This window comes from Drosophila miranda (assembly GCF_003369915.1).
Source record: "Drosophila miranda strain MSH22 chromosome Y unlocalized genomic scaffold, D.miranda_PacBio2.1 Contig_Y2_pilon, whole genome shotgun sequence".
NCBI lineage: Eukaryota > Metazoa > Arthropoda > Insecta > Diptera > Drosophilidae > Drosophila > Drosophila miranda.
This window is the reverse complement of record NW_022881614.1, coordinates 23,057,890-23,085,209: the sequence shown is the minus strand read 5'-3', so window position 1 is coordinate 23,085,209 and position 27,320 is coordinate 23,057,890. Positions and strand designations below refer to the sequence as shown.

General features: G+C 43.7%; 1 pseudogene; it reads left to right on the top strand.

The window, feature by feature from the left end:
* Positions 1-26,790, top strand: part of LOC117192396 — a 48,430-nt pseudogene extending 21,640 nt beyond the window's left edge.
* Positions 26,791-27,320: the final 530 nt, after the last annotated feature.

Below are 27,320 nucleotides of genomic sequence, written 5' to 3'. Positions count from 1 at the left end.
GGTCTCTTTTGGAGTCATTCCTGAGTCTTGCTCTTCTGACTCAATTCCAGCTAATGGACAAATTTTAGTTATAGGTCGTTTTATCAACCCGTCTTGATGTTTTATAGTTACTACTCTGACTCTATCGTCCCTACCTTTATGTATTTCTTCTATTTTTCCCAAGGGCCATCTAGCTGGGTGACGGGTTTCATCTTTTATTAATACAATCTGTCCTGTTTTAATATTCTGCATTCCTATTTTCCATTTATTTCTTTGTTGCAGTGTGTGCAAATAATCTTCTTTCCATTTAATCCAAAATTCTCTTTTCATTTTCTGAATTAATCTCCATCTATCCAGATTCCCGATTTTTTCCTCTGAATATTGGCCTAATATTGGCCTTCCAATTATAAAATGACCTGGTGTTAATACATCCAGATCGTCAATATCATTTGTAGCTGTATACAAAGGGCGTGAATTTAGTACCGCTTCAATTTGACATAATAGAGTTGCCATTTCCTCATAGGTTAAATTATTGTCCCCAATTAACCTTTTTAAGTGATATATAGGCCAACCAACTACACCAGACGTTTCTCAGAATTGTTGATGTCTCTAAATAGAGTTCTCAGGAAAATGGGAGAACTGTTAATTAGGTCTCCGACTAGCAACAGTTGCAACAACATTCAAAGAGTAAACTTATCGAGTTCCTTTGCAGAGGAATCTATTTTCATTGAGCTGCATGGAGGGGGGCTAAATGCAGCCTTCCTTCTTTTCACTTGAATTCTTTCAATCGCTGGGATTAAGCGAACACAGCACAGAGCATTCCCACGCGTCCCACAGATCCATGCATACGTATATCCCGATATGCAATCCAATATTTAAATGCCATTAAAAGCATTATAGAAGAGCAAGAGAAATAGAGGGTGTCCTTACAAGCTCATTGAACACTTTAACTATCACGTATCGCGTGCAGGTGCAGGTTGCCCCACAGCTTTATCCCGTCTGCTTTTTTTTTGCAACAAATAAACACTTATGACGCAGATCGGATCATCCTCAGGGGCAGCAGCAGCACCAAGCACCAGCAACAGCAACAGCATGAGCCACACTTCACAATTGCTGGGGTGGGGGGCAAGTGTCAGTACCGATGCCGGTGCCGGAGCTGTGGTGCTTATTTAACTAGACACATGCAACAGTTGTCCCCACTGCCGCACGCCATTTACCCCACTCCTACCCCAACCCATTTCCGCTCGGGTCGAAGGATATGAATGCCGACAGTATTTGCGTGGCGCACATCCGTCCCGACACGTCCTAGTACAGTGGTTCAAAGTGGCCTCAAACTGATTAAATCTTAGGTACAGGCTATTTAATATCGGTTATCTTCGAAAAAGATAGAATCAAGTTTGGAAATCTTACCAATCGGTATTGGGGATCGGATTTCATCGGCAAGAAGCATGCCGGTTGTCCCTTTTGCTCCACTGTGGTTCTGCAGTCTATGGGTAAGTGGGAGTGGGAGTGGGACAGGAAGGATAAGAGTAACAAGAAGAGTTGGAAGGGTGACGGCAAGGGTCAAGGGGCAATGGGCTAGGCAAGGCGTTGCCTTCTTGTCAACGCTACGGTACATTAGGAAGCGAATCAAACGGAAACGAACAAGCGATAAGTGTTGTCTACGTGTCTGCTACTCGCTCTTCCGCCTGCACCCCCTTCCTGCTTATGTGTGTATGTGTGTGTGCCGGCTGTATGGGTGTGTATGTTCGGTGGGAAATTGAGGAAATTGCTGGGAAGCTCTTCGCTTGCCTTAGCTGTAGATGTAGATGTGGCTGTGTCCATAATGCTCCTCAATGCTCCCCGGCTTTCGCAGTGCCCTGGAAAGGCTAAGAGTCGTGTGTCTTCATTTGTCGCTCGTGGATATTGATGGTTTCTGCTGGTTTTTGTGTTGGTATTTGGCATTAGTGTTAAGACCTTAAAAGAAAAGTATAGACATTTGCGAGTTGAGTTGTAAATTCAAACTAAATTTTATTCTTAAAATCAGAGCCTTATATGTGATTTGACAATGAGGTGGAGGTACAATTTGGTAGTCTATAATTATCGTTAGACCTACGCAGAGGATACACTTTACTGAGGGTGTCTATTTGAGTACATGCTTACATTAGTTTTATTTTAGGACCGCATTTGTTAAGTGTTTTCTCCACTTGTGTTTTGTTGTCGTATTAATGGGTTACAGATCTCTGTTTACACCAGTGCAGTCATAACTTGTCTACTTTATGTGATTTCTTTAGAGATCGGTGTAGTTACATGAGTGAATGTGTACAATAATCTATTTATGTTTAAACAATCTGCAAGGCGCCGAAAGTGGCATTGTATTGACGATAATATGTTCATGTTTGAACATTCTGCAAAGGGCCGAAAGTGGCATTATTTTGTATTTTGATTCTTGTGAACCTTTTTGTGTACATTTTCTTTATAGCTATAATTACAAGTACAGATAATCATTTACAGTCAATTACAGTGGGTAGGGAAGTGCTATCGTTTGCAGTCTTCGTGCTACTTTAATTCTTCTTATGGCATAGATTATTAATATTATCATTATTATGATTCCGATAATCAAGGCCGCATGTCCAGATACATGATGGAACTTAAGGTCCTTTTAAGTCATGATGACCTTCTTTTAACAATTTTATTTCGTTTCTTAACTTATCCATTTCTTCTGTATGGTTAATTAATGGTACTGTTAATGTATTACAAAAAATTTTTAGTATTTTACTTATATTACTTATGTATATAAAAGGATGAAATTGGCTCGTAGCTTTCTGTTTGAATACTGTGATGAGGTAGTAGTATTTTATCATCGGTTCGCACAGTACAACCATGTATGTAAGATATTATTTAGAGTATTGTTTATTCGTATTATTATCGCGGTGGCCTGGTATGTGTGCTTACAAAAGTTCTTAATGTTACGGCTTATTTCTGCAGATTTTCTGCTGCTGCTTGAGTCACGTCCGTATGCTGCTGTTCTCTCCTTCTCACTGCTTCGCTCGGTTCCTCTTCTTCTCTGTCCGCTGTTGATCTGCTGCTGTTACTACTGCTGTTGCTGCTGCTGTTACTACTGCTGTTGCTGTTAATCAGCTGTTCCACTGCTTCTGTTATTACTGCTGTTGCTGCTGCTGTTACTACTGCTGTTGCTGTTAATCAGCTGTTTCACTGCTTCTGTTATTACTGCTGTTGCTGCTGCTGTTACTACTGCTGTTGCTGCTAATCAGCTGTTCCTCTGCTGCTGTTATTACTGCTGTTGCTTATCTCCGCTGCCCCTCAATAGGCCAGCTGGCCCACTCCTTCTTACACTCGGTCATCCTGATTAGTCATCAGTCCCTGATGACCATGCGTCCTCGTTTTCTACAGAAAAGCTCCATAGTTTCATGTTATTATTGCTTGTGGTCGTATTGCTTGGTCCTTCGACGTCTGCTGCCTTCCGAACATTATAGCGTCCGCCTCGTTTCACGTTGGTTATTTCGTATGGTCCTAAGAATTCGCTGGCCATCTTTCTTCCGGTTACAAATTGTGTTCTACGTATGGCTACGAGATCTCCGACCTTGTATCCGTATTCGCATTTCCGCTTTTTATCGAATTGTTCCTTGTATCTGTCCTGGGCCTGCTGAATATTTTCTTTTGCCTCTTGTCGCATCTTTTGCCTCTCGTCTTCAAAATTATCAACCATCTCTTTTTCTATTGGCTGAAGTATGTCGCTATCCGGTCCACAACGCATTTTTACGCCGATCATCAGCTCAAATGGACAACGCTTTGTAGACACATGAACAGTGCTGTTAATAGCCCTCTGAACTCGCGGTACGAACTTATACCATCTTCCAGGTTCCTCCGACGACAATTTGGAAATGATGCTCAGAATAGATCGGTTTACGCGTTCAATATGTCAATATGTGGTGCTCCATATGTGTTCGATGTTCTTTTCCTTGACAAACTCCTCAAAGCTTGAAGATGTAAATGCTGCTCCACGATCGCTTACTATGCGTGCCGGATTACCAAATACATCAGACCACTCCCTTAACTTCTTGAGAACTTCGTCTGCTCCTGTTGTTGTTGTGGGATACATCCATACGAACTTACTGAAGCTATCAACCATTGCGAAGATGTACTTGTACTGCTTTGAAGTAGCATCCATAGGCCCAAGGTGATCCACGTGTATAGTATACAGCGGCTGTGATCCTTTGTCAATTTGATGCAGGAATCCCTCTTTTTTGCCAAGCATTTTGTTGTAGATTCATACAGTTTCCTATGATCTGCATTACTTTTCCTTCCAGAAGTGGAATCCAATAGCTCTGCTGTACGGTATGCATTGTTTTTTGAGCGGCAAAGTGTCCTGCGTTGTGAGCGTCGGCTATTATTTCTTTTTCTAATGACTTCGGTATTGCCAGCAAGTCCGTGCCTTGCACCACTTTGTATACGAGACCAGCTTTCAACTTTTCAAAATTTCGGAAACTGCTTTGATCATCGTATCCTCCTGCTGGGCTTTCTTAATTCTTGCTGTGACTTCCGAAGATACCATCATGACATCAATTGGGTACCTACTCAGGCAATCCACATGCTTCAGCCGTTCTCCTGGTCTGTGTTCCACTTCAAAGTCGTAGTCCTGCAAGTACAGGACCCATTGGGCTACCTCCCGCGGAACGTCCTTCTTGCTTAACGTTTGCTTGAAAGCAGCGCAATCCGTTACGAGCTTAAAGTTGGTTCCAAGTATGTACTGACGAAATTTTTTGCACGCTAGGAAAATTGCTTTGGCTTCCTGTATATAGCTATGCTGTCGTGCTTCAGACTCCGAGGTTTTCTTACTCCAGAATAAGATCGGATGCAATTGTCCTTCGTGCCATTGTAACAACGCCGCTGCAAACCCGTCCTTTGACGCATCAGTGTGTATCTCGGTTTTTGCATTCCTGCGGTAAAGTTTCAAGACCGGCTCTTTCACCAATGCTTCCTTTAATGTAGCGAACGCCTGCTGCTCCTCCAGACTCATTTTAAATGGGACATCTTTTCGCAGCAGATTGGTCAGTGGTTTGGCGATTAGCGAATAGTTTCTTATGAATTTACGGAAAAACCCAGTTAATCCTAAAAACGACTGCACAGCCTTTATGTTTTTCGGCATCGGGAACTTGCTGAATTGAAGGAAATTTACAGCCTATTAACAGCGAAAGGAATTTTTGTTGATAACAAATTAATTCTGAACGTGAAGATTCCCATTTGTTTAGGATAATTCCAATGCCGGTTGAGCATGAACAAGAATTAGTCAAGGTAGATTTGAGCTCCAGGTATTTAGTATATAATTTCGAAATTGATTCCTATCATTCGATGACTGAAGCTACCTTGAACAAATGCCAAAAATGGCAAATAGAAGAGATAGAAGAAGTTAGAATAGAAGAGTATGCGAAGGTAATTGGCCTTGGAGCAATGCCAATGATAATGCTTGTGAGATAGCTCCTTTCCAACCAAAGGGTAATTCAGCTGAATAGCTGCAGCATCAAAAACCTTCTTCAGCTTTCCCAGGCATTCGTCGGCGGTTTCAGCGTGTATAACGATATTGTCCATGTACAGGTCAAGAATGTTTTCATTTATAAGGTTTTGAAATACAAAACTTATAAAACGGATGAAAACTGCTGGCGAATTGCAAAAACCGAAAGACGCACGGTTGAACTCAAATAGGCCTTCCTTCGTTATGAACGCCGTATATTTTTTGCTGCTTTCTTCCACAGGAACGTAGAAGCAACAATTCGCATCCGACGGCATGATCGGCCACCGCAAGGAATTTGTGTGCCAGTCGCATTCCGTCGATCTCCACTTCTGCCGTAAACTGCCCAGCGGAGCGTGTGATGTTGTTTCCAAGTCCCCTCAAAGTTGACGAACTGGCTTGCAGATGGATACCACTCATTTTGCCGAACACTGACATCTTTAATAGGGAAACATCTGCACCGGTGTCTATGAGCCCCTTGACTTGCACGTCGTTAATTTTAAAAGACTTCAGGCGTTTTTCCTCGTATGCAACGTTTACGGCAGCAGCACTCGGGCAATCCTTAGACATGTGTCCAGTCTGATTGCAGCGGAAACACTTTAATGCAGCTCGGCAATCCTTGCGTAGATGCTCCTGGGATCCACAATTCTAGCAGTGTTGCTTCCTTTCATATTTGGTGAAATTGGACTTCTTTCCGAACGGCTGTGAGTCTTTTTGTTTCGGGGCCAAACCCCCATCAACCGCGAGCGTTCTTTCGTAGATTTCGTACTTCTCTCGCAGCTGCTTGTATGAGCTGCATCCATACAAGGTGTACTTATAATCCGTTTTTAAATTCAGTCCGTCGACGATGTATCGAATCACCGACTCCGTGTCTGTTGTCCCACGTGCAGCAATGCGTTTCATCTGTAGTATATATTCGTGAAAACTTTCTCCGGCAATCTTCACTCGCATAGATAATTGATTGTGAATTTGCGCACTGCATAAACGCTCACACTCGAACTCCTGTAAAAGTTGGTGACGCAATTGGCCGTACTCATACACTGCTGTGGACTCGAGAAAAAGAGCGGCTGTACCTGTCATTTTTGCTCGGGCTTGCACGTATTTTTGTTTGTCATTTAGTCCGTATGCTTCAGCGTTTAGCTCAAAGTTAATAAACCACTGCTGTACAGACACGACATATTTTCTCCGTTGAATTCTGGAATAATTTTGGCAAAATTTTCCACTACCAGCTTTGCATCATTTTTCTTGTCTATTTCATCAGCATTTATTTTCATCGAGAGCAGTTGAACCAGCTGTTGGAGCGTCTGTGTGTTTTCTTCTAGGAGTGTTGACCTCATCGCTTCCTCGTTCGCGTTTTGCTGGCGATTGATCCTGTTTTCTTCTGATCCACTTGGGCCTTCGTTTTGCTGTATATTCCCGGCTGGTGGTCCACTTGTATTTTCCATTATAATTCTACTGCGCAATACTCTTGTGGGCAGCCGGCTTGAAACATCCCTTTTTTCTCGGTTCTTCTTTTCACCCACTCGCTGTCTCGCTTCCTCTGCTTGCGGCTTCTGAGAGTCTAATGCGCAGTTTTTTCACCGAATTTTTGCTTTTTCGTCTCGCTTCGTCTGCTGCCGGCTTCTGAGACATGAGACACACAATTTTTGATTTTTTCCACTTTACACAGGCAGTACGCGACTGGTTGAGCCCCCAAATGTAAGATATTATTTAGAGTATTGTTTATTCGTATTATTATCGCGGTGGCCTGGTATGTGTGCTTACAAAAGTTGTTAATGTTACGGCTTATTTCTGCTGATTTTCTGCTGCTGCTTGAGTCACGTCCGTATGCTGCTGTTCTCTCCTTTTCACTGCTTCGCTCGGTTCCTCTTCTTCTCTGTCCGCTGTTGATCTGCTGCTGTTACTACTGCTGTTGCTGCTGCTGTTACTACTGCTGTTGCTGCTGCTGTTACTACTGCTGTTGCTGCTAATCAGCTGTTCCACTGCTGCTGTTATTACTGCTGTTGCTGCTGCTGTTACTACTGCTGTTGCTGCTAATCAGCTGTTCCTCTGCTGCTGTTATTACTGCTGTTGCTTATCTCCGCTGCCCCCTCAATAGGCCAGCTGGCCCACTCCTTCTTACATGTATTATTGTTTAAATTCCTTGTTGCGGAAGATCAATTAGTTCTTGATTTGAGTTACTACATTGAATTCTAGCATTAGTGTTTACTGGAACTTTGAAGATCCAACTACCCTGTCTTTCTAATTCGACCCAAATGACCTTGTCTCTGCTATCTTCCTATAAACGCAATTTGAATTACCCTTTGGTTGGAAAGGAGCTATTTCACAAGCATTATCATTGGCATTGCTCCAAGGCCAATTACCTTCGCATACTCTTCTATTCGTTTGCCATTTTTGGCATTTGTTCAAGGTAGATTCAGTCATCGAATGATAGGAATCAATTTCGAAATTATATACTAAATACCTGGAGCTCAAATCTACCTTGACTAATTCTTGTTCATGCTCAACCGGCATTGGAATTATCCTAATCAAATGGGAATCTTCACGTTCAGAATTAATTTGTTATCAACAAAAATTCCTTTCGCTGTTAATAGGCTGTAAATTTCCTTCAATTCTGTTCCTGTTCTTTTTCCTGGAAGCACCAATGTTTCTAATAACTTATCTTATATTTTAGCTATTTCTCCCTTTAATTGTATAGGTTTTAAAATATTTGGATTTAGTCTACCATGATTAATATCTATCAGTAGATCTATAACTGCTGATTAAATTTTATCGCACTCTTCAATCAAGGAGCTTAGTTGCTTTGTTACCATAAAGAAATTTATAGATTCTTTGTACACATAGAAACTTTCCTTTAATGCTTCTGTTATGTTTTCTACTCTAGCGCTCATACTTCTAAAGTTCAAATTTATTTCCTCGGTAGTTCTTTTGAGATTATTTACCGTTGACTCTACCACCGATGTTTGTTTTTTAATTAAATCATCTAGGTTATGTTGGTTTTCTAATAAATTGTTCATATTTCCTTCCAACGTTTCCCTATCTTCGGCGTCCATTATCCCAAATAATATATGATAAAGTGAGCCCATAAACTCAAATGGTGCTCGCTTCTTTCTTTTATTATCCTGAGTCATGAAAAGTTTATTATTTTCCTCCAGGTCTGCAATTTGTCTTTCCGTATTATCTAAGACATTATTGCATTGATCTTCAAAAGTATAAAGTTTACCACACACAACTCTCATTTTCCCAATCAATTCTTTCCCGTTTTTTATCATTTGGAAATACGGAAATATTTTTTCCATGATATAATAAACAATTAAATCCCAGGATGAGGCGACTATTTCAACGTCCCCCATCGGGTCCAAATATATCGAAGTGGAACTGTTCATTTTTTCAATTGACCACTTCGCCGTTTCTCTAGCAGCAAGGTTTGCATTTGACACTTGGCAACATAACACAAGCATTAACAATGCTGCCATTAGTCCTAGCTTGGACATTCGAAGTCTACTACGCGTACTTCTGGTCTCTTTTGGAGTCATTCCTGAGTCTTGCTCTTCTGACTCAATTCCAGCTAATGGACAAATTTTAGTTATAGGTCGTTTTATCAACCCGTCTTGATGTTTTATAGTTACTACTCTGACTCTATCGTCCCTACCTTTATGTATTTCTTCTATTTTTCCCAAGGGCCATCTAGCTGGGTGACGGGTTTCATCTTTTATTAATACAATCTGTCCTGTTTTAATATTCTGCATTCCTATTTTCCATTTATTTCTTTGTTGCAGTGTGTGCAAATAATCTTCTTTCCATTTAATCCAAAATTCTCTTTTCATTTTCTGAATTAATCTCCATCTATCCAGATTCCCGATTTTTTCCTCTGAATATTGGCCTAATATTGGCCTTCCAATTATAAAATGACCTGGTGTTAATACATCCAGATCGTCAATATCATTTGTAGCTGTATACAAAGGGCGTGAATTTAGTACCGCTTCAATTTGACATAATAGAGTTGCCATTTCCTCATAGGTTAAATTATTGTCCCCAATTAACCTTTTTAAGTGATATTTCACTGATTTTACCCCAGCTTCCCAAATACCTCCGAAGTGAGGTCCTGCCGGGGGTATAAAATGCCACTCGATCTGTTCCCCTTCTAATATTGGAACCACTTTTATGTTGTCTTTGAGCGCTTTTTGGTATTCCTCGTCTAATTTGCGCGAAGCTCCCACAAAGTTGGTTCCATTATCAGAAAAAATTTTTGCACATTTTCCTCTTCTTGAAAAAAATCTTCTAAGTGCAGCTAGAAATGCATCTGAAGTAAGATCGCTGACTACTTCCAAATGAATAGCTTTTGTCGCCATGCATACGAATACGGCAATATATCCCTTATAGGATTTTTCCCCCGGTTTTTAGAGCATCGGATATGGTAAGGCCCGGCGAAGTCTACACCTGTATTTGTAAACGGGTGCGACATTGTAGCTCTGTGTGGCAGATTTCCCATAATTTGTTCTGCAGTATTCTGTCGATACCTAGCACAGGTGACACACTCTTTAAGTTTTTTCTTTAAGCATTTTCTTAGCCCAAATATCCAAAACTTTCGCTGGATATAGTTTCGCATCAGATTAATTCCACCGTGCAATGTTTCTTTATGTGCATTCTTGATAATTAAAGACGTCAAGTGACACTTATCTAAAATCAAGGGATGTTTAACCTCAAATTCCGCGTTGGAGTTTTGCAATCTACCTCCAACTCGTAACAATCCGTCTTTATCTAAGAACGGATTTAAGCGGATATTTTTTGTTTCTATTTCCTTTTTATTAATTAGGCTAGCTATTTCGGAACCGAATTGGATAGCTTGTTGTTGTTTTACTATTAATACTTTGGCGCTCTTAATCTCCTTCACTGTCAAAAATGAAGGAAATTCTTTCTTTTTGGTTTTGATTTGAATAAACCTCAATACATATGCAATGACTCTTTCTAGTTTATGCATACACGAATATTTTTTGTAATAATTCACAAAAAATGTTATTTTTTGCTATTACCATTGTTGTGCCAACAACTAATTTTTCTTCAATTTCCTCTTTTGGCCAATGTTCCTTAGATTTCGCCAACCATTGAGGCCCTTTCCACCAAATCTTAAAATCTTTTAGCTTATCTGCACTAATGCCCCTTGATGCTACATCTGCTGGATTGTCTTCAGTTCTAACGTGTCCCCATTTAATTTCCTTAATCTTTCTTACTTCGTCAGCTCGACGCCTGATAAACTTGTCTTTATTGTCTCCATTCTTTATCCAGGCTAGAGTAATAGTAGAATCACTCCAGGCATAACACTCTACATTACTTCCAACCGCTACTTTCACCCGTTGAATTAATTTTGCCAGAAGATGTGCTGCACAAAGTTCTAATTTTGGAATAGTTTTCCGATTCTTCTTTGGATTAACTTTGCCTTCGCTGGCTATTATAATTGTAGAACTATCTACCTTGGCATACACTACGGCAGCATAAGCCTTTTCGGATGCATCGGCAAACCCATGAATTTGCATCGACTTATTGTGCTGAGAATTTAGCCATCTCGGTTCCCGAATGCTCTCTAACTCTGTTAAACTATTTTTAAACGAATTCCATTCCCGAGTATCCTGTTCTGATAATTCTTCATCCCAATTTTTGTCTGCTAGCCAAAGTTTTTGAATAATCAATTTTCCGACAAGTGTCACTGGAGACAACCAGCCTAAGGGGTCATATATCTTGGCTAAGGTAGATAATACTATTCTTTAATTATTATACCCGATACTCAAAATGAGTATTGGGGTACATTAGATTTGTGGTAAAAGTGGATGTGTGTAACGTCCAGAAGGAATCGTTTCCGACCCCATAAAGTATATATATTCTTGATCAGCATCAATAGCCGAGTCGATTGAGCCCTGTCTGTCTGTCCGTCTGTCCGTCCGTCCGTCTGTCCGTCCCCTTCAGCGCCTAGTGCTCAAAGACTATAAGAGCTAGAGCAACGATGTTTTGGATCCAGACTTCTGTGATATGTCACTGCTACAAAAATATTTCAAAACTTCGCCCCGCCCACTTCCGCCCCCACAAAGGACGAAAATCTGTGGCATCCACAATTTTAAAGATATGAGAAAACCAAAAACGTAGAATTGTAGAGAATGACCATATCTTTAAGACAGCGGAATCTGAATTGGATCGTATTATTATTATAGCCAGCATCAAGAAAACAATTCCATTTTTTCTCGCCCTGTCTCTCTCTAACACACACGTAGCATAGGCGGCTTTGCTTAGAGTAAAACATTAGCGCCTAGATCTCAGAGACTACAAAAGCTAGAGCAACCAAATTTGGTATCCACACTCCTAAAATATCGGACCGAGACGAGTTTGTTTCAAAATTTCGCCACACCCCCTTCCGCCCCCGCAAAGGACGAAAATCTGGGGATATTCAAAAATCTCAGAGACTATTAAGGCTAGAGTAACCAAATTTGGTATCCGCACTCCTGTTAGATCTTACTATTAAACGTGTATCTCAAAATTTCGCCCCACCCCCTTCCGCCCACACAAAGGACGAAAATCTGTTGCATCCACAATATTGCACATTCGAGAAAACTAAAAACGCAGAATCATAGATAATGACCATATCTATCAGATTGCTGAATCTGGATCAGATCAGATCATTTTTATAGCCAATAGGAACAAATCAATTTGCAGTGGCTACGCAGCGCCCGACGTCACGCTCAGACTGATTTTCTGTCTCTCTCGCACGCACTCTTTGTCGTGTCGTTTAATATTAGCGGCGTCTGCCGGAGGAGAGCCATACTGACTTAGTATCGGGTATCGGTTCCCCCTCGTTTTTCTTAATTGGTTCATAGTGGAAATTGAACCTAAACTCGTCTTTAACCGGTTCCCATTGTAGTCCTAATGTTTTGACGGATTCATTCTCCTCAATGGTTAATACTTTATTTTCTTGGTCATCTCTAATGCCTTCTATAATTTCTGGGATATTTGTTATCCACTTTCTTAAGTTAAACCCAACCTTATTAAACTCCCGGGTAACTTCCTTTACATGCTTTTTAGCATCCAGTATCGTGTCGGCACCTGTCATCAGGTCGTCCATATAAAAATCATTCTTTATGATTTCCCTAATTGCTTGATTTTTGCAATTGTCTGCTATTGCAACAAGCACCCTGGTTGCTAAGTAGGGTGCTGGAGCTGTACCGTACGTAACGGTTGTAAGTTTATAATCTTGTAACTTTTCGTTTGGATTATCTCTCCAAATTATATGCAATTATTGTTGATCGTCTTTATCAACATTAATTTGCCGGTACATTTTTTCAATGTCCGCAGATATTACAAATGGCCATTTACGCCATTTCACCATAATATCGAAGATATCTTTTTGGACCCTTGGTCCAACCCACATGATATCATTTAAACTTTTATTGTTTGTGGTTTTTGCTGAAGCATCGAAAACCACCCTCAGCTTTGTCGTTAGACTGGAATCTCTTATGACTCCTTGATGGGGTAAATAATATTTCCCATCTTCTTTGGACTCTACCATATGTCCTAAGTTTTTATATTCATGCATGAACTTTACATAATTTTCTTTTAATGTTTTATTATTGCTGAGCTTTCTTTCTAAACTATAAAATCGCGCTATAGCTTGGGGTTTTGAATCTCCTAGATCCTATTCTTTTTTAAATGGTATTTTAACCACATACCTACCATTCTCATCTCTTCTTGTTGTTTCCAAGAAATGCTCCTCGCACACATCTTCTACGTAATTCTTTTCACTTTCCAATTCCCAGAACCGCTCTAAGTCCCCAACTTAAATTGTTGTCGCCACAATAAATTGATCACCTTTTGATTTGGTGCAACCGGATATAATCCATCCGAATTCTGTATTTTGTCCGAGTAGTCTGTCTATTTTTACTACTCCGCCTTTTAAAATATGGGTATACAAATCTATCCCAATTATTACATCTACCCTACCTGGTTTGTTAAAGTTAGGGTCTGCCAAAACATAATCTTGCCACTTAGTTTTGTCAATATTGAAAGACTTTAATGGTAAAGCTTTCATCAGTTTCAATATTTAGAGGACCTTTATTATAATCACGAGTTTTTACCGATAAAGTACCCTTACTTTTATAAGTGCTGTGGCTAAGAACGCTTGTTCTTTTGTCAAGCAAGTGTTAACATTTTCCCTCTTTTCGTAGGGAATGTGGAGCATCGTATGATGAGGTTTTTTTACAAATCCCACATAAAATTTCAGAAAAGCATTTCTTATACATATCATGCCTACAGCATTTTGTGCAAAGGCGCTGTTTTTAAATAAACTGGCCTCTATCTATCGGACTCATTCCCTTAAACTTATAGCAGTGAATTATGGTATGTCCTGCCATTTTACATAACGGACAATTTTCTTTTATTTTACCATATTGCACTACTTTTTCAACGGTTTCCACTCTTTATCCTGCGACGTGTAAAGAGAAGTGTACCGTTGTTCTAAAAATTCCATTACATCTGGCTTGGATCTCTTTTGTCCTTTTTATATGACTTTCATATAATTGTAAGGTATCTTTGTTGAATTTTTTCAACACAATGTGCGCGAAAATCACATCAACTTCTTCTGTTAAATGTGAATTTAATTTAATTAAATGTATTGACTCATTTATAGAATCAGAAAACCATTTAATATGTTTCGCTGAATCGTGATCTAGCATTGTTGAGTCTAGTAAACGATTCAGCTGATCCGAAAAAATTTTTCGCTTATTTTCATACCGCTTGGTCAGCAATTCCCAAGCGGCATTATAATTCTCCAGCGGCCCAGTTAAAAGGTGAGCTACCATACTCCGTGCCTCACCCTTTATCGCGATTTTCAAATAATTGAATTTTAGAGATGTACTCAGACTATCTGTGTTATGAATTAATTCACAAAATATTTGTGAAAAGCCGTCCCACTCTTTTTCTTCGCCCGAGAATGTGGGTACTTCCACTTTCGGAAGATCAGGCAAATCGATATCTTCTTTTCTTACCGTTGCCCCTTTAGTATCCATGCTGTTTTCTTCAGATATGGTTTGTATCCTAACTTCTAGGTTGCTCAACATGCTTTGAATATCAAAGTCCAACTCGACGATCTGCTCGTTGAAGCTGTCGTTAGTTTCATAGCTATGATTAAACTCCTCAATTTTTGAGCTCAGTTTTTTACTGAGGAACTCAATTTTTTCCTTTCTCATTCTACACTCTCCCATTTTAGCCTGATCAAACCTCTGCATGGTTTGCTCTATTTCTGTCGATTTCCTCAGATACTTTTTCTATGCTATTGTCAATTTTGGGCTCTATGTTTTCCTTCAAAGTTCCAGTCTCCACTGGTTGTAAGTTTGTTTTTTCTACCTTCCATTTCGTTAATGTTTCATTATTTTTTGACTCTACATACTTTTTATGTATGTCCTCTATATTTTTAATCATTTTTTCGTACTGCTGTCTCTTATAGTAGTCATGATCGACTACTCCATATGTTAACAGTGCAGAATTATTGCCTGTAACTTTGTTTTTAAGGTCTCCTAACCTTTGGATTACATCGCTGGTCAAATGACCTGCTTCAATCCTTTTAATCTCCCTTGCTATAGCTGCTTGAGCCTCTAATAGCTTAATTATTTGTTCCGACAACATCTTAGTTTAATTTTTTTTTTTTACTTAATTAGGCTTAAAAACAATTTGAAATATGAGACTTAGCTGATGAATTCTGCTTCTGCTGTTGTTGTTACTGCTGCCGCTGAAGTCGCTGCTGCTGATACCGCTGTTGCTGCTGCTGGTGTTGCCTCTGCTTACGTCGCTGCTGCTGATACCGCTATCGCTGCTGATGGTGTTGCCTCTGCTTACGTCGCTGTCGCTGATCTTCCTGTCGCTGCAGTTATTGTTGCTGGCACAGTGGGCACACACACAGTGGGCACACACACAGTGGATTATTATTTTTTCTCTTTCGATGTTCCGGCCTCGAAAACGCCACCGTCGCGAAAACTTTTTATTTTTCAATTACAATAGATATATGTACATATTTCGTTATCTATTAAAATACAGCCTGTCCAGCTCGTATTTTTCAAAATTATTAATTGAAACTTCCGTTTCATTAATTTTTATTTTTTTTTTTTTGTATTCTCCGATCACAGTTACCCAGTTATCTATTAAAAATACAGCCTGTTTAGCTCGTATTTTTCCAAATTATTAATTGAAACTTTCGTTTCATTAATTTATTTTATACTCTGTTCCTTCCTATAGAAGGGAAATCAAAGTTTTTTATTTTGCTACCTTTAGCTGTCAGTGAACTAGACACTGGTTGAGTCTCAAGGAAGCTGGTTTAACTCCGTGCTCTTACCACAGGGGGGAAACAACGGAGAGTCTCGAAGGACCAAAATGTTAAGACCTTAAAAGAAAAGTCTAGACATTTGCGAGTTGAGTTGTAAATTCAAACTAAATTTTATTCTTAAAATCAGAGCCTTATATGTGATTTGACAATGAGGTAGGAGGTACAATTTGGTAGTCTATAATTATCGTTAGACCTACGCAGAGGATACACTTTACTGAGGGTGTCTATTTGAGTACATGCTTACATTAGTTTTATTTTAGGACCGCATTTGTTAAGTGTTTTCTCCACTTGTGTTTTGTTGTCGTATTAATGGGTTACAGATCTCTGCTTACACCCGTGCAGTCATAACTTGTCTACTTTATGTGATTTCTTTAGATATCGGTGTTGTTACATGAGTGAATGTGTACAATAATCTATTTATGTTTAAACATTCTGCAAGGGGCCGAAAGTGGCATTGTATTGACGATAATATGTTCATGTTTGAACAATTAGTGCGGGGCTTGTGGTGCGTCAGTGTATCAGATTTTTTTTTTTTTGTTGTTGTGTGACTACAGGAAAGCTTCATGCCGACTCAGCCGAAGCCGAAGTGAGGGACTCTAACCGCTCTAAAACCAACCACACCTATCCCGGATCCCGGCGGTACTGTCGCGAGATATTACTTCGCCGGGGGAGATGCCCGTAGGGCTCTTCTCTTAATAATCTCCTTTATCCTTTATCTCCTTGCATTGCGTGCTCTTTCTTCGCGACGCAGTTTGGTAGCCATAGTTACGGCCATGAATCTAATCGCGGCCCAGTTTCCTTCCGACTCCAGCAGGCATTCTGCCAGGTTTGTCACCGCTGGCATTCTTCCAAGCTTGTTGCTTAGATCCTCTCGATCTTGCCGAAATCTTGGACATTCGAAGAAGCAGTGCTCTGCGTCTTCGATGACCCCTGCGCAGACCACGCAGAAGGGGTCGTCCTCGTGCTTAAACCTATGCAGGTAGGCTTTAAAGCAACCGTGTCCTGTCAGCAGTTGTGTCAGGGGATACTCCACTTGTCCATGGCTACGGTTCAGCCAACTCTTCAGGTCTGGGATTAGCCTATGGGTCCATCGCCCTTTGCTGCTGTTATCCCACGAATCTTGCCATTGCAGGATTGTGCGCTGCCTTAAGGCACTTGGGATACCGTTCTGTATGCGCAACACACCCTCAGGGCACACAGCCTCTGGACTGCGTTGCATTCTCGGGCATATGTTTTATGCTTCATTGCATCAACCCATATTGGTGCAGCGTACATTAGCGGTGTTGGCCGGTGTTGGCCATGATGCGGGATAGGGCAACTGCCGTCTTTCCTGCTTTGCTGCTTGCATACGCCATGTGATGCTTGAAGCTGAGTCTGTGGTCAATCATGACCCCCAGGTACTTCAGGCTTGGACTGGAGCTAATAGTGCAGTCTCCTACTCGGATCGTGGCCGTCTCCACTACTTTCCTGCTGCTTATGAGCACCGCCTCCGTTTTGTGGGTGGATAATGAGAGATCCCTCCCTGATAGCGATGTTCTGGCTCTCTCTACCGCGTCGTTGCAGATTTCTTCCGCCGCTTCTTTCTGTTTGCCACTACGACTATTGCTATGTCGTCGGCAAAGCCTATCACCGTGGCGCCCATTGGCATATCCATCTTGAGTATTCCATCATACATGATGTTCCACAGCAGCGGGCCGAGGACCGATCCTTGGGGAACTCCTCCAGTGATTTGGTGCTCACGTGTCCCCTTATCCGTCTCATATATGAGCACTCGGTCTCTTAGGTAGTCCGCGATGATATTCTGCAGGTACGGCGGTACTTGAAAGTTTCTCAATTCTTCTAGTATGTGATCCCAATTGGCAGAGTTGAATGCATTTTGGACATCGAGTGTTGCCACTATGCATTACTCTTTGGTCCCGTACATCCATCGGGTGCCATCGATAGCTCGCTTTGCTATCTCACATACCTCGCCGATTGCGTCCACCGTGGACCTGCCTTTGCGAAACCCGTGCTGTCTCGGTGAGAGCTGACGCGTTACTGCCTTCTCCAGCCTGGTGTGGATTATGCGCTCGAGGATCTTACCCACTGTGTCGAGCATGCAGAGTGGTCTATAGGATGATGGCTCCTCGGTCGGCTTGTTCCCCTTGGGTAAGAAGACTAGCCGCTGTCGCTTCTATGGTCTGGGGAAGGTCCCTTCGGACATGCACGCATTGAATAAATCCACGTACATTTGTGGATTGGTCTCAATAGCCGTTGTAGAGCTTCGAAGACTTCTGCTCCCGTGGGGGCTTCTATTTCAGGTGGCGGTATTCTATCCATCACCCTCTGGGCTGCCACTTTCTCTGGAAATAGGGTTTCTACTATGTTAACCAGCAGATCTGCACACATTGGCGGCGGGGGACTGAACACTCGCAGTCTCTTCATTACCAGCCTGTATGCGTAGCCCCAAGGGTTCGCATCTGCGGCATCGCAGAGCTTTTCGAAGCATTTGCGCTTGGCATCCTTGATCTGCCTCTTCAAGCAGCGTCTGCTTTCCTTATATTCTCCTTGGAGCCTCTCGAATTCCGGGGAACCTCTCGAACGCTGGTATAGTCGTCTTTTCCGCTGGCACTCCTGCCTGGCGCTACCTTTTGCAGCGTTCCACCAATACGTTGGCCTGTGGTTGTTCAGGTTTCTTCTTTTCCTTAGCATGCTTCCAGCGTATGTATGGCCAGTTGGCTTGCTCTCTCTTCAGCCGTACCGTTGGTCTCGTAGTCCTCAAACATGGCCCGGACCATATCCGGCTCTAGCGTTTCGGTCTTATAACCGATCTGCTTGCCAATAAACGGGTTAGGTGCGCCCGCTTCCTGGATTTCACATATGAGGGCTTGGTGGTCACTCCCGGTGTATAAGCCACTAACTTCCCACGTTGGCCTGCGGCTGAGGCTGCTGCTCACGAACGTAAGGTCTATTATAGACCCCGTTCCAGCTCTGCCGAACGTCTGCTGTGTGCCTGTGTTCAGCAGTACGGCATCCAACGTCGCAAAGCATTCTAAGAGCGCCTGTCCCCTTGGGTTCGTTCTCGGGCATCCCCACTCCGTCGCCCAAGCGTTGAAATCGCCGGCTATGAGCGTAGGGTGTTTCTTCCGCGCATCTTCAGCAATCCTTTCCAGTGCCTGCGTCGCTGCTGTAGGCTGAGGCTCGGGGGCAGGTAGCAGCTATATATGTGCACTCCATTTATCCGGGCTCTGGCGAATCCGTCTCCGACGTACGTTTGCAGTAGTTGCTGTGTGGGACTCGCACAGCTCCATATCGCTGCCTTCTTGCTCGAGTCAGCAATCCACTCTCCCGAGTTGCGATTCCGGTATTGCTCGCTTATGACTGCTACATCAATACGCGGTGCTCCCTTATGGTCTGGTCCAGCAGCTGCTGTGCCATCTCGCAGTGGTTGAGGTTTAGTTGGATGATTTTCATCTATCCTTCATTTGCTGCATCGCCTTTTGGTACTGCGGGCACCTCGAACTCGTCGTTTGGTGCTTCGGGTCCTTCACCCGGTGGCGCTTGCAAAGAATGCAACTTGGTTCGTCTTTGCAATCTTTGGCCTGGTGGTCGGCTCCTGCGCATTTGTAGCAGCACTTCGTGAAGTCTTGGCTGCTCTTACAATTAGGCGCGATGTGGCCAAACTCCATGCACTTGTAGCATCTTCGGGGAGTTGACTTGGGTCGTATTCTGCAATACCCCCACCCCAGGCGAATTCTTCCTTTCTCCAGGAGGGGCTTTGCTATAGCCGGTGGAACTTTCAGAGTCAGGGTCTGCGTGCTCCTATAGGCTGGTCTGATGGAGATGGCTGCGGCCTCGCAGATTTCCACCCCTGCCTGCGCTTTGAGTTCCGCTAGGACTTCCTCTTGGGTGGACACTTCGTCTATGTCCCTTACCTCCAAGATGACAGTTTCGGTAAGACTCCTTACTTCAACCGTGCTTCCTAGCGCTTCCTTGACTGCTGCCTGCATCTCGTGGGTTCTCGGGTCCGCCGATTTTTCCAGCATCAGCAACAGCTCTCCTTTTGCTGTGCGTCGCTCCCCTTGCACCGATTGCCCTAGCTTTTTAAGACTTGGCTCTGTCTTGACCTTCCTTAGAATGTCTTCATATGAGACAGTGCTGGTGGCGGCGATGACTATTGCATCGCTGCGTGGCGGTTTTGGTCGTTGCTGCTGCTTTGGCTTTGGCCTTTGCCTAGCTACGACCTTCACCCACCCCACCTCTTGATCCTTTGGGGCGTCCTCCGGTCCCTTGCGAGCTACGGCGTCCCTCATTTGGCCTTCCTGCGGCTTCTTCTCCGTTTTTTTTTACTTTTGGGGTCTATGTTTTGGCTTTTTCGGCCTTGGGGACGGGGACGGGGACGGGTGGGTGGTGTTCCTGGGCTCTGGCCGTGCTCTCTTTCCCGCCCTCTCCGTCACTTCCGGCTGTGTAACCTTGGCTACAGCCTGCTCCGCAGAGATCGCCTGCCAGCACGATTCCAACTCTCGCTGCAGATATTCTATCTCATCCACCAGATCCCTCATTGGGTTCGTGATGGACCTCTTTGGGAGCACCATCAGCTTCCTCAACTCTCTGGCCTTTTGGCCCAAGCTCGCCAAATGCGCCATGGCCCTCTCCTTCGGGTCTGCTTGCTCCTCTTGGGGGCGCTGCAGCGTTGGAGAAGAGGATCTTGCGCGCTCCTCCACTGCTTCCGCCGGCTGGTTTGGCGATCGCGCCAGAGCATTTTTCCGGCGAAAGAGATTCTCCTCATCCCAGGCGAATGAGCTTGTCAGCGGAGTGCTGCAAGCCGCAGCTTGTTCCCGCTGATCGCTCATCTCCGATCTGGCCGTTGATCTGGCAACTCCGGTTGCTGTGGCCGCGCCCTCTATTGGCCAGACGCTGTCGTTTTCCAGCACTTCGCTCCGTGCCTCCAGTCAGCTGTTCTTCCGTCGTTATCCAACTCCACTTGCGGTGTGCTTACCAAATTTTGCCCGAAAACAAAAAGAAGGCAGCAACCAACAAGTGGCGCCAAGAATCACAGCGAAGAAGAATAGGAAAACAGGCACTTACCTGCTGTTCCTTCCCCCCCCCCCCTTCGGCCTAGGGCTCGACGGCGTCCCACTGGGATTTCGGCCACTACTATTGGCCAGGTGGCCGCTTCTTTGCTTGCGGACTTTCGTTCCGCGCAGGTAAGTAACGCAGCACTACTATGGCTCGCGCTAACTACTCTTTGCCTCTTTTCCAGGCTAACTTCCGACGTTTTCCACTGAATTATACGGAACGATTTAAAAACACGACCGCACTCACTAGAATACACACTGTGTGTCACGCGTGTATGTCAGTGTATCAGTGTGTGTGCACACAATCAACTCAAATTAAATTCAATAACATAACTCAATCATGGCCATGCCCATATGCCCTCCATACCCCCCATGCCCCCAGACATCGTCTTCGAGAGTCGTTGTAAAAATAAATTAAAGTTGAATTCCGCTGGCCACGCTGGCAGCGCCAAAGGTCCTGTTGTCAGGGCTCTATCCGTCCTGTCGTTTGCTTGGACATTGCTTATCAATGGGGGGGTGGGGTTGAATCGGAGGCGTCCGCTTTCGTTGTCATTATTGCTGCCTCTGTGGGATGTAGCTGTTGTTGTTGCTATGGCCATCCATTGTGTTTTTTATTTGTTGTCTTTGGCGAACAACAATTCAACTAACAGCGCCAGCAATTATTTATATTATTAAATCCTCTTGAGTGTTTTCCTACCCTCACTTCGCCCTTCCTTCCTTCCTTCCTTCCTTCCTGTGGCCATTGTTGCTTCCGCTGTTGTCCTGACAGTCGGCCGTCCTGGATATTTTTCCGCTTCAGCGACTGTTGCTTGTTACACTCTTGTTACACACTAGAAAAATAGAAAAACAGAAACCAATATGTTTTCGCTTCTTATTTCTGTCAGCTAAATACAATATTATCGAATAATAATCATCATTGTCGCTTTCACCTGAGATATACGTTTTATAGTGAGATCTAACAGAAGTGCGGATACCAAATTTGGTTACTCTAGCCTTAATAGTCTCTAAGACTTGTGGATGCCCCAGATTTTCGTCCTTTGGGGGGGCTGAAGGGGGTGTGGCGAAATTTTGAAACAAACTCGTCTCGGTCCGATATATTAGGAGTGTGGATACCAAATTTGGTTGCTCTGGCTCTTATAGGTTCTGAGATCCTTGAACTCATATTGTGCAATTGGCAAATCCGACCATGAAACCTGTGTGTTAGAGAGAGACAGAGCGAGAAAGAATGAAATTGTTTTCTTGATTCTGGCTATAATAATTATACGATCTGATTGAGATTTTACGATCTAGAACATATAGTCATCCTCTACGATTCTGCGTTTTTGGTTTTATCGTATCTTTAAAAATGTGGATGGCACAGATTTTCGTCCTTTGTGGGGGCGGAAGTGGGCGGGGCGAAGTTTTGAAATATTTTTGTAGCAGTGACATATCACAGAAGTCTGGATCCAAAACATCGTTGCTCTAGATCTTATAGTCTTTGAGCACTAGGCGCTGAAGGGGACGGACAGACGGACGGACGGACAGACGGACGGACGGACAGACGGACAGACGGACGGACGGACAGACAGACAGGGCTCAATCGACTCGGCTATTGATGCTGATCAAGATTATATATACTTTATATGGTCGGAAACTATTCCTTCTGGACGTTACACACATCCACTTTTACCACAAATCTAATATACCCCAATACTCATTTTGAGAATCGGGTATTTAAATGTTACACTTACGCCAAGTGGCAGCAAATGCTGAAACTTTTATGAACCGGAATTCAAGAAAGTATATATTTAGAGGGTACAAATTGTATTGATTTAATATTCTAAAAACAATCCTTTGGATGCAGCAAACAGACTATAAATTGAATCCTACCTCGAATACTATTACGTTTATGTTTTGTTTAATTCCTTTTCAGGTTCTTCTATCTATACCATTTTGCATTCTATGCGTATCACTACCGCTTCAGTGGACAGTACAGGACCCTGGCCCTGCTCTCCTCGTACCTCTTCATTCAGGTGGGTAGCTACCTGCGGGTATGACGCATAATGAATGCGTTATGCAACGCCTGCTCCAGGGGAGTGAATGTTTGCGCCTGTCAAGTGCATGACAAATTACCCATTGTGGTATTGTTTCCCCTTGCCGACTCACGTGTAGACCGGAGACAGCTCACGTGCCAGGAGGAGAGACTGACGACAGTCGTAAGTTGACGACTGAATGAAAGGATGAATCCATGGCTCCATCTCTCCACCGCATAACCGCTTTCGTCAGAACAAACATTAAATCTGTCTCTCTTTCTCTTGCAGCACTCGATGGTGTTCTTCTTCCACCGGTATGAGCTGCCTGCCATCATGGCACAGCATCAGGTCTTCATCGTCACACGCAACCAGTTGAACCCGGGGGCCGCTGCCGGAGGAGCAGCAGCACGAGGAGCGGCAGCAGCCAGAGTCGTGCCTGTACCCGTGGAGCAGCAGGCGGCCTTCCAACGTGTTATCCACATTATGAATCGTCTGTTCAGCCAACTGGGGGCTCAGCGTCAGCAACGTCAGCTGCAGCAGCCAAGACCCGACGAGCCCCAGAGGCCGCCAGCGGGGGCGGGTGCCAACAACGGTACGGCTGCCGTGGCCGTTGCCCTGGCCAATTTAAGGCGTCTGCCCTTGGTGGGGCAGTTATTGCAGCGTCGCGACCAGTTTCCCACCGTGCGGCGAGTGTTTCTCGGCCACGGCGGCAATGGCCGTATGATGCAAGTCCTCTTGCAGCGCGTTAATATGGCTGACATACCCGAATTGCGCAATCAGGTGGCAGCCATGGCCGTGGCCGCTGCCGCCGCCGCAAGCCAGAGGGTAGCAGCCGCCGCAGAAGCGGACGGTGGACAGGCAGGAGAGACAACCAACAGCAGTACTCCAGGAGCAGGAGCCGGAGCAGGAGCAGGAGCAGCAGCAGCAGCAACCCCCATTGCGGCCGATACAACATCCACAGCCGCAGGTGAGCGTTGGCGATAGTCTTCCCGGCCTTAATTGATTGTGGTCGGCACACTTCATTGACTTTCCATCTTCGAGGCTTAAACTCTTAACTTTTGGGGCTCGCACTTGTATACCCTTTCAAAAAGCATAATCCTCCTTTTTGCAGAAAAGCGCGATTCAAAATAAAAGTGTACCCAGCACAATTTTGTTGGCAAATGAAAGCTTTTCCTGGCCGGATGAGAAATGGTGCACACCTTTTTCAATATGCCTCGTTTTCCATTTTGAACGCTTTTATATAGAAAGAATATCCCATCTTCAAATAGTTCTTTCTGTGCGGGATTTTTTTTTTTTTTTTTGGGGTCATGGGTGCTGCGAACTGTGTCCGTTGCCATGAAGCCCTTTCAGGCTGTGTGTGAAATCGTGTGGAAGATAAATTCAAATTTGAGCTTCACCCCGACAAACGGGAAAAAATTCTGTACTGTCCATTTTGTACGCTCCGCCATGTGTGGGTGTGTGTGTGCCCGTAGCAGCGCAACAGAAAGTACAAATAACGCAATAACCCAATAACAGATACGGAGATAAATGCCATCGAGGCGGCATCCTCCTTGGGGCGGAGCACGAGCAGCAGAGAGCACTGCTCAAACATGAAGCACAGATAATATCGCCTTATTCGGACCTGGCCAGCAGCAAAGCTGCTCTGTCCGTCCGTTTGTTTGTCCGCCCCAGCGGATCCTTCTGTCCGACTGTGTACAATAATCGTAATATGCATGAAATTATTTCTCAATCCTCGAAAAGTATTCGCTGTAAATGTTTCGCTTGTCATTTCCTGTTTTATTTTCAATTTGCCCTCGAATTCCTTGCATATTTCAGATGTCGAAGCAAATCAGGGACGCAAGGAGCCGTCAAGAGGCATAAATGATGCAGCAGCCCCATCGGAAGCCAAGGCAGTCCAAGGCAACGACAAGCAGGAGCAGCAGCAGGAGGGGGAATCGAAAATGGAGGCGCCACAGGAACAGGATGAAGCTGAAACTGGAAAGGGCGGACAAAAGCCAGGCGTATCCTGGAAGATGCTGGAAAATCCAAATTCCGTTGCGGCGGATATTATATATGTGTCGGATACAACTACTGCAAAGGTAGTAGTGGGAGTGGCTGCCACTCAACAACCAAATCAGCAGCTAACGACCCGAACAGGAACCGGGACCGAGACCGGGATAGATACCCACATCCATGTCCAATCGGTATCCCAATCCCAGTCCCAGTCCCAGCCAAAGGCAAAGCAATTAGAAAATAATTTGCCAGAGTTTCTGAAAGCAGAGAAGGACTGACAGCAGTGGCATCAGGTGAAAAGCAAAGCTGTCCACTGGAAGCTTATGCCATTATGAATGACCAGCAGGAGAATAACAAGCCGGACGAGGCCGCGACAGGAGCTGAAGTAGCAACAACATCAGCAGCTGCCACGTCAAAACAATCTACAGATGATGGGGCTGGATGAGCAGCAGGAGCAACAGCAGCCTGGCCAATGATGGATGACAGGCAAACAGTTGATTTTATAGAAGACGACAGGCCAACATCAACAGCAAATTGCCAGCTCAATGCTGGCCCAGGCCACAAGGCACAAAGAGAGGAGCAACAGGAGCAGCAGAAGCAGAAGTAGCATCAGCAGCTAATGAAAACTCCACCGCATACATCAAACCAAGTGACAACAGCAGCAACATCAGCCGCAACATCAGAATAAGCAACGCATTAATGGCCAGGCCCTAACGTCCTCACATGGCCCTGGGCCATCCCACAGTCAAGCACCACCTCTGCCCCTTATCTTCCCCTTCCCCTGACATAACTAACCGCATAACAAGATGTTATACATAAAAGAACTAGTACATTTTTAGATAATTTGTCTGGTGTACTTATGTCTGGAGATCAGCCACGACTCACTGCCCACCCGCCCCTGCCCATTCTGTATCTGTGTCTGAGTGCTGGAGCGTGTGTGTGAGTGGGAGTGGGTGGGTGGCTGCATGTTGATTGGTTGCCTGAGAGGTGGGTGCGAGAGCGTGTGTGAACTAGACAGAACTCAAAGGTTGAAAGCTGCGTGGACTGCAGCGACTGCAGACGAACTGTGTTATGTTAGTTACGGAGAGGGGAAGGAGGGCAGAAGGAATGTTGGGAAAGTTGTTTGGTTTTTAATTAGGCCAATATAAAGGGTTTCCGAACCCACAAATACATATTTACACGTACGCATGTATACGCGTACGTATATTTTCACATCTTCACTTCTCGCCAACCTTCTGCCGGCTGCTTTATTGAGAAAAATTCGCGGGCAATTTTTAATTAATTTTTCGCTCCCAACCTCCCAATCTAGGGATCCCAGGGTCCCGCTAGGCCGCACCGCATGCCCCAACAGACGGAGGGACGGACTGATTCCGGCCCCTGATGCTTGTTTTGAGCACTTTTTTGCCTGAATTTCATTAAATGCCAAGAATTGTCATTTAAAAAATATTTTGTTTGTTTTTTTGAACATTATTTGAGCCGGGCACCTACAGCAACCACACTGTGAATATTCATGAATAAAAAAAAGCTTGAAAGTTTGATTGAATTCAAAACTCAATACTCTTTATTGGATCACAATTGAGTCAAATAAATGCGATTTTCTTTGTAATTGTTACTCTTTTAACCCATTTCTTCTTAAGTTCGAGTGGATTTCTGGCAGCAGATGCTCATTTATGAGTATATACGAGTATGGATTTGAATTTGTCTGATGTGCAATGAGAGTGTGATTGTGACGGAGATTTCTAGGACTTTTCAATAAGCAATTGAGCTGGGACGATGCCCGAAGGCGGCTTACGAGTATAATTCTTAACTATTAATACTAAACTTACACTAGTAGACTACGACTATTTGCTATTGCTAAAAATGTTATTTCCTAATGTGTAAAAATATACGAAACAAAACTCTATAATACTTTATTCGGGAGACGAGGGAGTGAACCGATGGCAGCCAATAACTTTTCTTAAAGATCTTGGGAATTCTATTTGGTTGAAATTTCTAGCTTCATTTCAACCGACCGGGCATATTCTCTCGTGGCCCTCCTGGATCGGATTATAAATTCCGTACTTGATGTCAATCTGAGCACAAACGATCCGGAACATTCTCCCGATTACAAGGCGGAACAATATTGTTTGATAGGTTAAATTCTAGGGACAAAATAAATCCATCTGTTAAAGATTTAAAATTTGTTTACTGATATTTACAGCGGGCTGTGGACTGGCTTTCTGTTCGCCGGCTCTTGAGAACTGAAATGGCTTGTTTTCGTAAATTTCGAGCGATGAAATCTCTCTCTTTCAAAAGTGAAAGGTCCTGCTAGTCCCTGAAACCAGGAAACCATAGGCCTGACATTGTGCTGACGTATCGAAGCAGGTTGTCCAAGCGGTGAGGTACAGCCGACTGGTATCCTTTCGATCAGTATG